The 16,321-nt window shown below is 35.1% G+C and overlaps 1 protein-coding gene across 1 annotated transcript in view; it reads right to left on the bottom strand.

The window, feature by feature from the left end:
- LOC106079766 (uncharacterized) overlaps positions 1–12,574 on the bottom strand; it is a 30,768-nt gene extending 18,194 nt beyond the window's left edge. Inside the window, exon 1 of the mRNA XM_013240974.2 lies at positions 12,556–12,574. The gene's annotated coding sequence lies outside the window, so the exon portion shown is untranslated. The remainder of the gene's footprint in view (positions 1–12,555) is intronic.
- Between the last annotated feature and the right edge of the window lie 3,747 nt (positions 12,575–16,321).

Below are 16,321 nucleotides of genomic sequence, written 5' to 3'. Positions count from 1 at the left end.
GACATGTCATATTCTGTAGAAAAAAATACATTCATATTTAGTTCTTTTAAATTCAGACAAAGGAAGCTGGGAAGACGATTATCTTTTTTTACAACCCCCGTGGGGAAAACCGCAAAAGTTTTTCAAGGCCCCCGAAAGGGGAAAATACGCTATTGTTTTGTACGGAATGGCTCTCCGTCGGTCCGCTTCTCCGTCCTTCCGTCCTCTTTAGATCTCGTCAACTAGAAAAGAGTGAAAATCCAAAATCATAATATTTTAGATCTTTCAAAGTTGTTTTTTTTATACGGAAACGTTTTTTTTCTTGAGGATTTGGATAAGAGATTAACCCTTTACAAAACAATTAGATCAATTAGATATTCATTAGAAGACATCAGTTAGGCCAAGTTCACGTCAAACTTCTTTTTCACCTATCCTTTTGTTTGCTGGACCGTTGGGGCATCACACAAGATCTGTCAACCTTCTTTCTCCATTCTTCTCTGTCATTTGTATGTGATATAATTTAATTCTGATGTTCTTTCTTAAAATGTTAAAACCTGCCTTTTTACCTGCCTGGGCGGACCACTTCGGGGACCGATTTTTGAGTTTTTGTTTCCACACAAACTGTCTTTGTAAACAATTTTATCTTTTTTTTTTTTTTTTTTTTTTGGTGTCAATCTGGCTGTGATATTTAATTCATCTACGTATTTTTTATTTACAGTAAAGAAAACAATTTTGTTTTAAATCTATATGCTCTCATAGCTTATATAAATAATAATTTTAGTCTTCTATATTTCTATTACTTTATTTTTACCAATGTGCACATCCTCAATAGAGTTGAGTTATAAAAAAACATATATATCTCAAATATATCTCAATTTTGCAAGATGTTTATACCTTTTCCTATATAAAAAATTAGGTATAGAATACTAAAAGCGAAAATGGAGCTGAATAGGACACACTTTGCGAAAAACGAAGTATCAATGTTGAAAAGCAGGCACATGACTGGTATTCGCAAGGAAAAAGGAAAGTGGAAAGTCGTGTCTTATTTGTAAAGAAAGAAAAACAATACCTGTACACTTCATCTCATCTCTCATAATTTGTTAATTTTGATATTTATATTTGGTAATATTATTACTAATCTATATATACACAATGTAATGTAGCTAAAATGAGTCTGTGGAATTGTTGCTGATTTGTACATTGTATGTGTCTTACTGTTCACGTATATTATTGCAAGTTCGTATTAATCAACAGAACAGCAAGACATACACAAGATTGAAATAATTGCGAACATACAACTTCAGAGGCTTCATTATAAATAATTTATTTCCCAACGAGAACGGTCTAGTCTAGTCTGCCTCTTTAACGTTATGGATGTTCCCTCTGGCTCTGTCCACGTCTAGCTTCCATTGTGTCTCACCTCAATCTACAATCTCGTTTTGAATTCATGTCCTCATATTTATACGTTCTCTAAGAGAGGCCTTAGGGTCGTCTTTGCAATATGCAAAGTGGAGGCTCTTATTAAGAGTGAGACCCTGGTTGATTGCACAGTGAATCAGTTCACGTACAGTCGCAACTTGTTTTTATCATCCAAGCAAGAGTAAATGTAATGGTAAGCTTGAGCAATTTTGACCCGCAGGAACTATTTATGGGTTTCTGCTCAATTCATTGTAGTTACTTGTTTAAAAAACATAGATGTCCATAGAAACTGCGAAAGTCAAACAGAAAACGGGAGCTTTCTTGCACTAACGTTTCTGACTTATTGTTTCCCATAAGTGTCTCAAGATGTTATTAGAAGGATGAATCAGTTAAGGCTTATGAAGGACGAAATGTTTGCACATTTTTACGTCCTGGTTTGCACAATGTTTGTGTGTGTGTGTGTGTTAAGGTTATCTTTACAATAGTGACTTCCTTGTATAAATGTGTACGTATACATTCACACTCCCTCACACATGCACACTGTTGGTTTCGATTGACATCCTCTGCACTTAAAATCCTAGTGTGTACACCATGACTTTAAAAAATATTGGATCTTTGACATATTGGTTTCAAAGACAATTTACTGAACAGTGGTTAAAAAAATGCAATTTTATTACAACGGACTTCGATAGAGTTTTAAGTCGATTTTGAGGTTGTAGATTTTTTAGCTTACTCAATTGTTGAAAATTGTTTTTTTCTTAAAACGTTTGTCAGTGGTGTCCCACACAAAAAGAAGCTGGAGACCTTTAGAATCTTAAAGACTTAATGATAACACAATTTTCCGAATATGTTTTATATACATTTTTATAATATGTTTAGAATCAAAATGTAAGTATTAAATGTTCATTAAACTTATCCATTTCATTTTTGTTCGGAAAATATTGTTTTTGATATAATTTTAAATTGTGTATTTTTTTTTTATACAGAAGGGTTTACTGAAGATAGTACCTGAAAGGCTAAAGGTAGCCCCTTCATCCAGTAAGGGAGTTTGAATAAGCACTGAAACCACACCCGGCCGGGTCCGGGATGAGGCCAGGGCGCCTAGCGTTTTCCATCGTTCTAAGCTCAGAACTTTATCTCATAGTAAGAGAGAGGAGCGCAAGTCAAACATTGTTAAGCAAAAAAGGGATGGGACAATCTATATTGAAATGATTTGTTGTTGTTTGTTTTTCCATTAGAGCATATTGTTTATTCTAGTAAAAAAAGACAAGCATAAAAATTACTATTTTTAAGAACCGCAAAGCTTATATAAATTGTAATTGTATCAATTAGCTTGAATCAGTCATGTAACTAAATTTTTAAAAGATCTAGACTAACAATAATAGATCTGTGCAGTTAGAAATATTTTTACCACTTGTAGCGCGTTTTCGTGTTATTAACTTTCTCAGTACGCTATGACCCTATCCCTTGTCTGGACCAGTTGGCAAGGGGTAGAGGGAGAAAGAAGGGTGTATCTTGGTGATCTCTTTTTAAATGCATTTATAAAAAAAAGCGAACGACTTTTATTCAGACTCGTAAGCTAAAGCCTCCTCAGCCTCCTCAAGCCAATACGCTAACCACTATGTAGCAAAGAGCTTATGAAAAGAAAAATAAAATTTTTATAGTCATCTATTATTAGTTTCAAACTGGCGACCTACAAAGTGTAAATAATAATAATAATAATCTTTATTGTCAGTACGGAAATTTGTCTTACAATTTGTGCATTACACAAAACACACAACATTATAACTATAAGAATATAAGAAACTAAAATGTACATTCACACCAGACTCACTCATAATTTACATGTGACAAAGTTAATATCAGATTGTTCATATTTAATGATTTGATTGCCAGGGGAACAAAAGTGGGCTAATTCAACTTATACCACCTAATCAGTGAACTACAATTTCTTTTGTATGTCCGAGATACTAAATAAAATAATTATCAACAGTTAACTAGCTATTTAATTCGTATTTTTTTTTATTCTGGTTTTGTCAGGTAAAAGAAATAATTGTTCAAAGTTTCAACTTGATCCAAAATTGGGTGTTGGAGAAATAACGTGTAGAACTTTATACCTGACAGACATCAGAACAGACAGACGTGAAGAATGAGTTGATATAAGCTTTCTAACAAACAAAATATTTTTAGAAGTTATTTCCATTAATAGATATCAAATGAAATAATTAATAACCAATAATTAATTGACTAATTGAGTATTTTTTTTTTGATTCATGTTTTGTTAGGTACAATAAATAACTGTTTAAAGTATCAACGTAATCGAAGACTGTGAGAGGGAAAAACAGCCCTAACATTTATTTAGCCATATCTGTGAATACTTAGTATTAGTTTCAATTGTTGGTATTAAAAAAAAACTAATTACCAGTAATTAATTGTGTAATTCGTTACATGTTTTATTGATTCATGTCTTGACTATGCCAATGAACATGCATAGGAAGTTTCAACTTGATCCGAGAATAGGTGTGGTAAAAATAATGCGTACACACTTTTTACCAGACAGACAGGAAGACAGACAGACAGAGTGACTTGATACAAGGTTTTTAAAGAATAGGCTGAGGTCACTAGTGAGAATCCACAGTAAAACCTGGGAACAAAACCAAGAGACGCAACTGTGCAAACAGTTTATTTTATTTTTAAAAATAAAAATAATCATTTGTCTCCCTTTGTGACTGTCTCTTAACTAGCGATGTTCTACTTCCGTCCCGCGTCCCAGGTCGAGTCCATCTCACTGTACTGTCCGATTCTTGTAATATTAAAGCTAGAGAGTTTCTATTCCAGTAGACCTTATTTCAGCGATGCGCACCAATAGTTTTATCCATATCATACACAGTTAAACTCAATTCATCGCCTTTGGTTATCATTCGATACACTAACAAGTCACCCTTCCCTATTTCTCCAGAAGAAAAAACTACATACTTTAATCCAGTGATGACCAAAATACGGCCCGCGGACCAGATCCGGCCCGAGACGTGGTTTCAGCCGGCCCGCCGAAACGTCGGTACATTTTTCAAAATAAAAAAGTTTAGAAAATGTTTCTTTTCCTACGTTAGGCCCTTGACTTTTGCTCTGATGGATTGGTACCATGACATTGAAAATTTGTAGATTTATAAAATGGGAGAGTCGAAGAAACTAAAATTGGACTCTGAATTTAGAATCAACCAGGAGGAAAAGTGAACGGATCTTCACTTTTTTTGTGGAACCAACATATTTGTTTTGTAAACTGTGGCTATTTTAAAGCACAACATATAAACGAATTATAAAACATTCTTAGTTTGGACTGCGAATTAAAGATTATTAAACTACGCCTGAAGAACCGATGGAAATATTTACCAACAAGAGACAAGAATATGAGTCGTTGATAAAGCTATATCTACAGTGTTGCACACATTTGAAGTAGAGAAATGTCAGTTTCTGACACTAAAAAAAGATGAACGTCCAATATCTCATTAATTAATGTAAGTACTAGATCCACAAGTTTCTAATAAATTTGTTTTCGGTCAATTTCATTTCGTTTTGTACATTTTCGGTCATGTGGCCCACGACACGAGTGTCGGAGATTCAAATGGCCCGCAGGTCCAATTAGGCTGGGCATCACTGCTTTAATCAATAATCTGTAAGCTTTGCTTGTCATATTACCTCTAATCTACTAGCAATAACCCCACCGGCTAAGCCCGTTGATTGGTTCACTGGCTTTATAGTGTTTTATATGACCGTAACATCCCTCCCCTCCCCTTTATTTTTTTAAATTTCAATTAACGGGCCATATTTTAACCATTCCACTAAAATACTTATTAACCCGTATATTATTTATCTGTAAAATGAAATAAAACTGCCCACTCTCTGTCTCTTTGTTGTTGTTTTTTTATCTGCACAGCGTAATTTATGACTTGATTTAAAAGGAGCCGCTTTATAACGCGACCCCCGAAACATAGAAGCGCATAAACTTTCTGCCCATTTGAAGTGATCTCTCATGTTTTCTTAATTCCACTCACTTCTTCATTGAGGTTGGGCGGACGCTAATCTCAAAAATGGCTATAACCACTTTCCTAGAAATTTAACAGTTGATTTATATCGCTGAGAAAAAAAATACTAGTTTGTTGGCTGCATGGGGAAAACTCTAGTTTGACCGTTAAAAAAAATGTAAATTATGTAAGAGACTAAATCTAGGTGTAGATCCTACATCGGTTTTGAAAGGACTATCGCTTTCGGGAATTTCCGTATTCAAGGACGTGTTGCTTCAAGAGCTTAATAAATTAATGTTCAGGTAAATTTTGCGCATTGTTCTCTAAGTCTAGATCTAAATGCTTTTCATTGGAATATTAGATAAGAAAGTGTAATAGATCTATACATTCGCTTAAAAAGGATTCTTTCTCGGTGAGAAGGGGGAAGGCGGCGGGGTAAGAAATTTAAAAAAAAAAATCTAACATTCATTAATTATGAAAAGAAAAACAATTTCTCAATAAGTGGCATAAATCAGAGAAGAGCCTGTGACGCCGTTGAGCCCAAACTGTAAAACACCTTTGCAAAGAATTACATAACAAACTTTTAATGTTATATTTCATAATACCAATGTGCCCTTAAACTGTATAGTTGCTTAAAGAAATTCATTTAATAGTATCAGATGTAGGTTTGCGTAAAACAGTTTTTCAAACTACTTCAACGGCTTGTAATAGTAAAATTAATGTTTTATCTATAGTGATTTTAGAGTTTGGCTAAAAGTACTGAGATTACGGAAGACGCTCACAAACCACCATCTTCTATACATTCTTTTTGTTTAACATGTTACATTTAGACAAAGTTAAGCTCTTTAAATATGTGTTGCAACAATTTTTCAATTGAATAGCAGAAAAAATATTTAAAGGATTAACTATGGTAAAAATCATATTAGTGTAGGAAATAATTAAATTAATGGTATAGACAGTATGAAGGGACTTCTTATGGTACGACAGTTACGCTGAGCAAGGCATGTATACCAAACAGGAGACGAACGTATGCCAAAGGCAGTCTTTTTGTGAGCCAAAAGGTGGTCGACGTAACAGGCGCCCCACGGAAACGCTTCAAAGACCAGCTTAGGGGTCGATTAGCCTTAGCTGATATAGAAGAGAGCACATGGCTACATGCGGTCTCAGAACGAGACAGCTGGATGTCACTCACATAGGCCGCGGGATACACATTTGAGACCAAAAGAAAATCCGCTGCTGAGGACAAACGCAAACGGCGAAAAGAAAATCTAAGTCGACCATCTGCGGACAATTGTTATGCTTGCCATGGGTGTGGCAAAATCAGGGGTGGCCTTAGCAGTGCTCGGGGCCCTGGGCGAGTTTCATCTGCGAGGCCCTATATTTGTCGTACCACATCACGCTAACGGGCTCCTGCGACTGCAACGCTGTTGGCAAAAATGTTGATTAGCTATACTGTCTTAATCACATTGTTTTTTATTTCTTTCGTCTGTTTCTTTATTTGATTCTTTTATTTTTTTTTTTGTCTGACTCTCTGTTCCTTGAATTTAAAATCATCGTTTATTTTAGAAGCAATTTTCTTTGCTGTGCACCAGAGAAATCTTGGTCCTGGTACTTTCTAGAACGTGCAAGAAGGCCTTTGCATGTCAGCAGATACATTTTGCTGACAGTATTCATTACAAATAAACTATTTGATTAAACGGATAAAAACTCGAAACTTCCCTGTTCAAAGTTCGCTCGACATTCCATACGCTAGGACAAATTTGTACAAATGCTCCTTCTTCCCTAGTGCTTTTAGAACATGGAATGGGTTGCCTGAGATAGTCAGGAAAACCACTGACTTGACAGAAATTAAGACATTCTTTAACATGCATGACTAAATGCAATCACCTTCTTTGTGGAGTAACGTCTGTAATACATAAAATAAGATAAGGTAAGATACTTTTCACCATTGGATCATTTGCTGTGTCAGCGACAGTCAATAGCGCCTCCCTGAATTATTTCGTTTGATATCGTAGCGCTTTATAACTTCTGAGGTAGCACTCCCACTGTGTTGAAGACAGTGCCTTTGTTGTTATAAAAGGCTCGACTTCTTCCAAAATTTTTCACTTTTCAGACGACGCAGCAAAACCTATATAGATTCTCTGTATGAAATAAAAAAAAAAACGTCACTTCTTGAGAGAGTTGCATTTAGCCATGTCTCCTAAAACAAATTTCAGATTATGTCATCCGCTCCGAGTGTAAAAAGCTTGACTGTTAATGCGAATAATGTGCGCTTTTAACTCCTTGGGGCTTTCCCTTCATGATCGCCCCATTGTCATTGGCTACAACAATCAGCGATGTCTAGGCCAAGGTTCTCCATCACGGAGAGAAGAGCCTCTGACAAACCATTTCCAGTTGAGTTGTCAACACCTAGAAATTCGATGAAGTATTCTCCACCGTAACGTCTCTATCAAATACTTTTACAAAATGCAATTGAAGGGACATCTGCCCCTTGATTGATTTCATTAATAACTTTCTCTATTACTTCTGATGCCATCAGGTTCATAAGCTCGTTTTGAATCCCATGCCCGAATTAATGGTCGTGAGCCTCGGAGTTCTTAATTAGTTGAAGATGGTTGATTCGACTTTGGCCAGCATCTCAACCTAAAACCTAAAATTGACCGCTGTTTGGCGCATAAAGTTTATCTGTTTTCCCACGAAATGCTTGTTAAGACTGCGCGCAAATGCAGTTTTTCTTATGTAATTTGTTCTAGCATCCTGTTATATATATTGCTATCAGTGGACAGAGCTAAATCCAACCACGCTGGCACACAATGAACATGATTCACAAGAACATCGTACTGTCCAAGATGCTTCCAGTAGCCTTTGTTTGCTAATTGGCCTCCATTACCTATCGTGCCAAACTTATTAGAATGAAAACACAATACTCTGTCTTTGGTCTTTAGTATAAGAACAAAAATGAGATAGGAGCTACAGTAGTTCATTGAATTTCACGGAAGGGTTTAAAAAAAAAATAATGACAAAAATTGCTCCAGCGTTTTTTTTTTATAGCCTCTTAGAATCGACAGGTCATAGGATGTCTTTATCGAAACTGAACCAAAATATCAAGTTAAGTGCTTACATAGTATCATATCAAATCATGTCGTATCAAATATCCTAGTTTATGAGAACAGGTTTTCGAAGCTGACGACTACAATGGAATTTCCGATCACGGGCCGCCCCTAAGGCGCGGGACCTGGGGCGATTGCCCCACTTGCCACCCCCTGAGGCCGCTACTGGGTAAAATATTTAGGTCACAGCTGGGGATGTGCTGCCACGGGAAATACTGCATTCCTCAATAATCTTCGGATTCGAGTACAAGCCTTATTATTACTGGGATGTGAAAATTAGATTCACGACATGCTTTTAAATGAAATCCATTATCCTAGACCCCCGTGGACGTCTCATAGACCCCCAATTTATTTTTTCCCTTTCGTAGATCCCTTAGAAGTCTTCGTAGACCACTGGAAATCACTGGTCTAGATCTAGCTAGATCTGTCTAGTTTGTATGACAAATGACAATGGAGATATTAATTTTTATTTTGCGAGGGGAATGTCTGGACCAAGTAGACATACTCCAAGTCTTTCAAGTCATTTCTAGCTAGCTGACTACCTTACTAAAATAGGTCAAGAATGTTGTTTTTTTTTGTGTTGCCAATTTATCTAATTTTGTAAGAAGAATAAATCTTTTTAGTTTCTCTTTATCACATGTAACATGTTATTATTTTTTAACTAATTTTGAATGTATGGATAAGGTTAATAATTATTATTTTAAAAGTTATAAGTGTACGCTAAATGGATATATGGCGATGCTTTAAGAAACTTGGAGCCAGAAGTCCCGTGTTCGAATCCTGGTGAAGACTCTAGGTAGACCACTTCGGGGGTCGATTTTGAGTTTGTGTTTCCGCACAAACTGTCTTTGTAACCTTTTTATACTGGACTATTATTTTCGTGGCAAAATAAAAAAAAACGTGAAGGGAACATTCTCCATGTCTAACATAGATCTGAATTCAAACCAGTAGATCAGTAATATGGGTCATACCCGGGCTAGTAAAATATAAATAAATACTGTATTATTTTACACTCATACAAAATACGCTTAAATAATGATTAAGTAGAAATTGGAATCTCTGGTTGTAACCAAATCAGTTTAATCAAAAGACACTACACAAATTAACTACATAAATCTAAAACTCCATAGTTATGATAGAAGTCCACGAAATTGCTATTCAGACACAATTAAAACACCCACCCATAAAAACACTGGTCAAAAGTATTGAATGTCAAACTATGAATGAAGCTCAAGATTTAGCGCCCAAAAACAAAATTTAAAGACTCGAATGTCAGTTAGGCTCTGTTTACACGCACACACTACAGTGAAAAGCGAGAGGAACTAGAGAGAAAGAGAGGGGGGGGGGGAAGATAGACATACTACGACGTTGTTCAGCCTGACCGAGCACCAATGGTTATCAACAAATTTTCATAGTTTCAGTTTCTCTTGAACAAAAATAAAATATTTTTTTTTAAGATCAGCTAGACACTGGGCAAATAGCCAACCAGGTGAACATTTGTCAATGATTGCTACTGAGCCAGCCAGGAAAACCAACGACTTTAAGTCCTTGGTTAACATGGATGACTAGGTGCTTGGCACGTAGGACGTAATCATAATAATAATAATAATAATAATAATAATAATCTTTATTGTCAGTACGGAAATTTGTCTTACAATTTGTGCATTACACCAAACAAAAAACATTATAACTATAAGAAACCAAAGTGTACATTCACACCAGACGAACTCATAAATTACATGTGACAAAGTTTATATCAGATTGTTCCTATTTAATGAGTTGATTGCCAGGGGAACAAAAGAGTCTTTGTGTCTGTTCGTCTTTGCTATCGGTGTCTTGTATCTCTTTTGTGATGGTAAAATCACAAAATCCTGACACAAAGGGTGGTTCTTTTTTTTTTTTGAAGTAACGTCTGTATTTTATAAGATAAGATAAGGTCTTTACACTAAAAGTTCATTTCGGTAATCTTCCTTGTTTACGCTTCCATTGTTCTATAAGCAATAAGAAAAGAATAAATGCGATGGCGATATAATGGACCGAAATATTTAATGTTAAGGAATGGGAAAACGGGACGATCAGTGGGAAATCAGTGGGCAATCAGTGGAGGTTTTCAAAAAAATGACAAAGTTAACTATGTCCAGGACGCTCACTGTTACCAACCCAAAATACAAATTGCTTTTAAAAGAAATTTAATACGATACTGCAGAGAAATGCACTTAATTAAGGTATTAGATCTATCTGATTAACTAAATATACTAAATATTTCACATAACAATTCATTCGTGTTTTGCGCACAAGCTTGCTATTTATAGATTTATCTTCTGTATGAAATAGCAGAATGTTATATGCAAACAAGGATACAAAGACAGTGTTTGTGTGAAAACACAAACTCAAAATCGGCCCCCGAAATGGTCCACCCAGGCAGGTAAAAATGCAGGTTTCAATATTTTCAGAAAGAATATGAAATTCTATCAAATGCAAATGACAGAGAAGAATGGAGTAAAAAGGTTGACAGATCTTGTGTGGTGCCCCAACGGTCCAGTAGAAAAAGGGATAGGTGAAGTGAATTTGAAGATACATGTGAACCTGGCCTATCTAATGTCTTATAATGATTATCTAATTGATCTAATTGTTTTGTAAAGGGTCAATCTCTTATTCAAAGCCTCAAGAAAAACTTTCATTAAGTGTTTCATGCTACTGGTGGGTATGTACAGTTCACGCGATAATATAAAAAAAACTACTTATTAATTTTTGTTTGAAAGTATTTCCCACTTATATTCATGTCAAATAGATATTTTCTCTTTAAAAAAAGTAACCTTTTTTTTTTGGTAAATGTAGTACTTAGTATGACGGAACTTAACAAATTAACAATAAAAATGTAAAAAAAAATAGTTCTGACAGAAAATCTAAAACCGTTTGCATGAATGTGTTTAAAAAATGGTAAATCACTATCCCCCTTACTAAAAAGCCTCCTGTTTTTGTTACTATTAATAGTGAATAGTTGTAAAAGAGGTTTATTTTTATTTTAAAAAATGCTTGCATAATTGATTTTAAAAATTAGATTTTTCGCTTTCAGAAAAGAAAAAAAAGTAGCCGTTGCATCAGAACTTTGAATGTTCTAAAGTATGTTGGATTTTCACTATCTTTTCTAGTTTACGAGATCTAAACAGGACAGACGGACGGACAGACTACCCAAAACTAATAGCGTCTTTTCCCCTTTCGAGGGCCGCTAAAAATGCTCATTCAGGGCTCGAGTCCTTAATGGGACTAATTCATTTATTTCCCTTTTTCTTCTTATATAATACAGACGTTACTTCAAAAAAAGAAGATGATTACGTCCTACGCGTCATGCATTCAGTCATGCATATTAACCAATGACTGAAATTCTGCCAAGTCACTGGCTTTCCTGGCTAGCTCAGGCAACCCATTCCATGCACTAGGGAAGAAGGAGCACTTGTACAAATTTGTCTTAGCTTATGGACAGGTGAACAGACTTAATCTTTGTATCTTTCAGAGTATTTTATTAAATTTTGCTTTGTATTTGAAGATTGTGGTTCAGTGTTTTATGTATATTTGCTAATTTACTTGTAAATCTTCTATCCTGAAGGCTTTCTAAATTTAGTGATTTTACTAAAGGTGTTACTCTAGTCAAGTGTGAATATTCGTTTGTTATGAAAATCACTGCTCGATTTGTGTCTCTTCTAGTTTCTTGATGTTTTCTTGAGTTGAGGGGTCCCAAACAGAGGATGCATAATCTATTATTGGCCTAACCACTAGCGGATCCAGAACTTTGGAGTGGGGAGCGGGACGATTTTTTCCAAACCCTAACCCTAACGCCCAATAAATCCTAACCCTATGCATAAACGTGCGTACAGAATATATATATATATATATATATATATATATATATATATATATATATATATATATATATATATATATATATTTATTTATTTATTTATTTATTTATTTATTTATTTATTTATTTATTTATTTATAAGAATAAAAAAGCAGTGTTTCTCAACCTTTGGCGAAAGAAAAAAAGTCATGTTGAGGCCTTTCTCTTACAAGCTTGGTGGTCTGGGGGAACGCTGTATGCTTCTAAAGTAAGGTTCGGCAAAATCTTTTTCTTGCATTCTTCACTGCAGAAACGAATTCTCCGCACATAAACTCATTATTCATCCTATTAAAAAAGGACCTTTAGAATAATGTTGTACTTGAAAAATATTCTAATATGAATTTATAGGCCCTTAATACATTGCAAATAAAACCGATTTGTTCCTTGAAAAGATAACATACCCCACATATTTAGATTAAAGCTTTGAGGATCGCCGCCGAAAAAAAAATTGGACTTGGATAGGCTCAGGTGTCTACTACAATGAAACTTGTTTATGGCCATTGTATTATAAGCATTAAAAAAAGGTTGAATGCCATAGGCTGTCTTCATTCATCTCAGCACAAGTGACAGTATGAAAGTCGTATAGCTATTACATGTTAATGTTTCTGTTGATTGTTGATACGTCTTGCTTTTAAATCTTCATTCATCTTATTTACATCAGTCAGATATATTGAAACAGAGGATGCATATTCTATTATTGGCCTAACCACTAGGGGATCTCGAATTTTGGAGTTTGGGGGGGGGGGGGGGGAGCGATTTTTTTCCAAACGCCGGGGTCGGCAACCTGCGGCTCGCAAGCCACATGTGGCTCTTTGGATGTGAAGCTGCGGCTCTTTATTTAAAGAAGAAAATGTTATTTATTTTATCGAAAATATTTTGTTTCAAATAGTTCTGAATCGTTTAACGAGGATTAGGCACCATCTCCCATTCACTTGAACTCGCTTTTCACCACACCCCTCCCCTATTACACGCGTCGCTACTATCTTCAGTCCGTCGGAAGCTCTCAAATGACGCCTAAGTCACATGTTCTATGTAGGTTTTAATTCGTTTTCGACGCAGGGCTAACTTGCGTCTTCACCTCGAGCCCTGGCTGTGACGTATAGTTTGTTGTCTCAAGTAAATGAAGTAGAAGCGAAGTATCTTCTCAGAGTTAGACGCAATCTAAAAGTAATGATAATCTGGCAAGCTTTGCGGTACCACTAGAAATTGCACAAAAGGGCAAATCTTTCACAGTGAGTATGTCAAAGACAGATTTCTACCTGCATCTGAATAACTGTTTCGTGATTTAAAGAAAATAAATAATTAGAAATCTTGGGGAAAAAAATCAAAGATTTGCCAATATCTGCCAAAACATTTCAAGATAGAATAGCTAAAATCTTTTCAAATGTAACATATTTACAGTTGAAAGATTTTGTACAATGGAGCACATGTCACTTGATATATATGAGTCTTGGACATAAAGTCATACTATTCGTTTCAAATTAGATCTAACTTATGATGCATACTAAATAGATTTTTTCTCTTTAAAAAAAATAGTAAACATTTGTTTGTGAGTAAATAAAGTACTGAATATAGCAGAACTTACATAACCTAACAATACAAACATAAAAACAAAAATGTTTGACAAAAAATCTATAACCGTTTGCATAAATGTGTTAAAAATATGAAAAACAGTCGGCTCCTCTAATAAAGAGCCTCAAGTGTGAGTGTTTAATAGTTAATAGTTGTGAAAATGATGTATTTTTATGAAAAAACTGCTTGCATAAGTGATTTAAAAAATTAGATTTTTCGATTAAAAAAAAAAAAGTAGCCGTTGCATCAGAACTTTGAATGGTCTAAAATATTGTGATGTCGGATTGTCACTATCTTTTTTAGTTTACGAGATATAAACGGGACGGACGGACAGACGGACAGACATTTCACACAAAACTAATAGGGTCTTTTCCCCTTTCGGGGACCGATAATAATAAACGCAAAAAAAGTATAGAGCTTTCCTTTGTATTTCTTTTTACAATTTTCGACCTCTAAACATACAATACTGGTATAGTCGGTAATACTTTGTAAAGTGTTATGACTACACTGCAAAAGACTGTTTGGGTAACGTTATCTAAATAAGTAAAGTTCCCCTCTCAGACCTTTATGGGAGGTCATTTCTGTATCTGTTTCTTTGGCCAACGATTAACGAGCAGGGTGTCATGTGACCAGCACAACGACCAACCGTCTTTATGTTCCCAAACAAGAATCATTAAAGTTGGGTGGACTCAGGGGCGCCTTAAACATCACGAAATTCAAAATTCCAGTCTTTATCTAGATTTGAATCCAGGACCCCATGTTCGGAAGCCAGTTACTCTAATTCTCAGCGACCACGTTCTTTAACGTAAATATCTTATTGTAGTAATTTTTTAGTGGTGTTAAAGATTTCAAACACTTAATCTAAACTGGAGTTTTATGCTCGAGGTGTCCGGTCATATTTTACACAAATTTGTTCGATAATAATACCAAGTCATGAAATGACCAGGAGAAATGAAATGACCAGAGATAAAATGACCGTGGATGAAGTGACCGGCAATGAAATAATTTTGATTCAGGCTCGAGCGGCTTGTAACGATGAGAACCTACAAACCAAAACAATAAAATCTTTAAAAAAAAAAATTATATATCAAAAATTAAAAGTTATCGACTTTTAGAAGGCTTATTGTAAATAGGCCACTTAATAAGATATTTGCGCTTTGCTTTCGTACATTTGTTTGTAAAATGTTTTACTTGTTTCGGATGTTCCTTCAGAGTTGAAGATAATTTACTTCCTAGTCTAAACCTGCCCAGCGCACAGACCGCAAGACCAGGCAGCCATCTAGAATGTATTAACCAATCCCAACTTCCCAACCATTGTACTCTAACTCATTGGCCTCCCTCTATTTTCGTTTGATCATAAACTTTACATGAAGTAGCCGCGGGACGGCTTGATATTCAGAAAAACATCTTATAGCAGTTTAATTGTATTCTGCTAGTTGCTGATGTGTCACTCAGAAGAAATCTGTCCATTCTGGTGAAATAGAGTAGATGTCAGAATCGCATTAATGAAGTCTTATTTAAATATAAGTTACGGCTAACACCTAGAATCTTACTTTGGTTGCAATACTGTCGTGGTTCAGAAGTGTCCGCTTGTCGCTTGCTCGAAATAGGTAAAAGCAGCTCTGGAATTACGGCAGTGTGTCTACGAATGGGCTTACTCTCCACAGAGTTAGAAAAAAAAAACACTTTTAAAACACAAATATACATATAAAATATTTTTTAAGAAAGAAAAAGGAGATTTACTTTACAAGTGCTTTAAAAACAACAACAAAGTTTGATATTAAGCGGAATTATATAAATTAGTTCGAATCAGTCATTTATAAAATATTGTAATAGATCCAGACTAGCGCAAATATATTTGTAAGGTTACAAATATTTTACTAATTATTTTTTGGTTAAGCGCAATGTCATGCTTTTAGCTTTCACACTACGTTATAATCCTATCACTTGTCTGGATAAGTTGGGAAAGGGGTGAGGGGGTAGAGAGAAGAGCATATCAATGTAAATGATACCGTAATCGAATTTTAAATGCATTTATATTAAAATAAAGCTGAACGACTCGAGTTCGAATTCGAGGGCTCGTGGGTATGTCATAAGTAAAAGTATGAAATGCACGTTGCATAAAAAAAAATTGAATTTTAGAGGCAGGAAATGGAGCTCCGAACCATAAGTACGCCACTGCTCCTTTTAAACCCACAAGATATCTTCTTGCTTTTATTTTAAATTTCACAATAAGCTTGAATTGGGCTATTCACATATAACCTTATCCGCAGCAATGGATATAGCATTATTGCTTGAAGAATGACTGAAAAACGTTTATC

Source organism: Biomphalaria glabrata, chromosome 14, assembly GCF_947242115.1.
Source record: "Biomphalaria glabrata chromosome 14, xgBioGlab47.1, whole genome shotgun sequence".
NCBI lineage: Eukaryota > Metazoa > Mollusca > Gastropoda > Planorbidae > Biomphalaria > Biomphalaria glabrata.
This window is presented reverse-complemented; position numbering and strand designations above follow the sequence as displayed.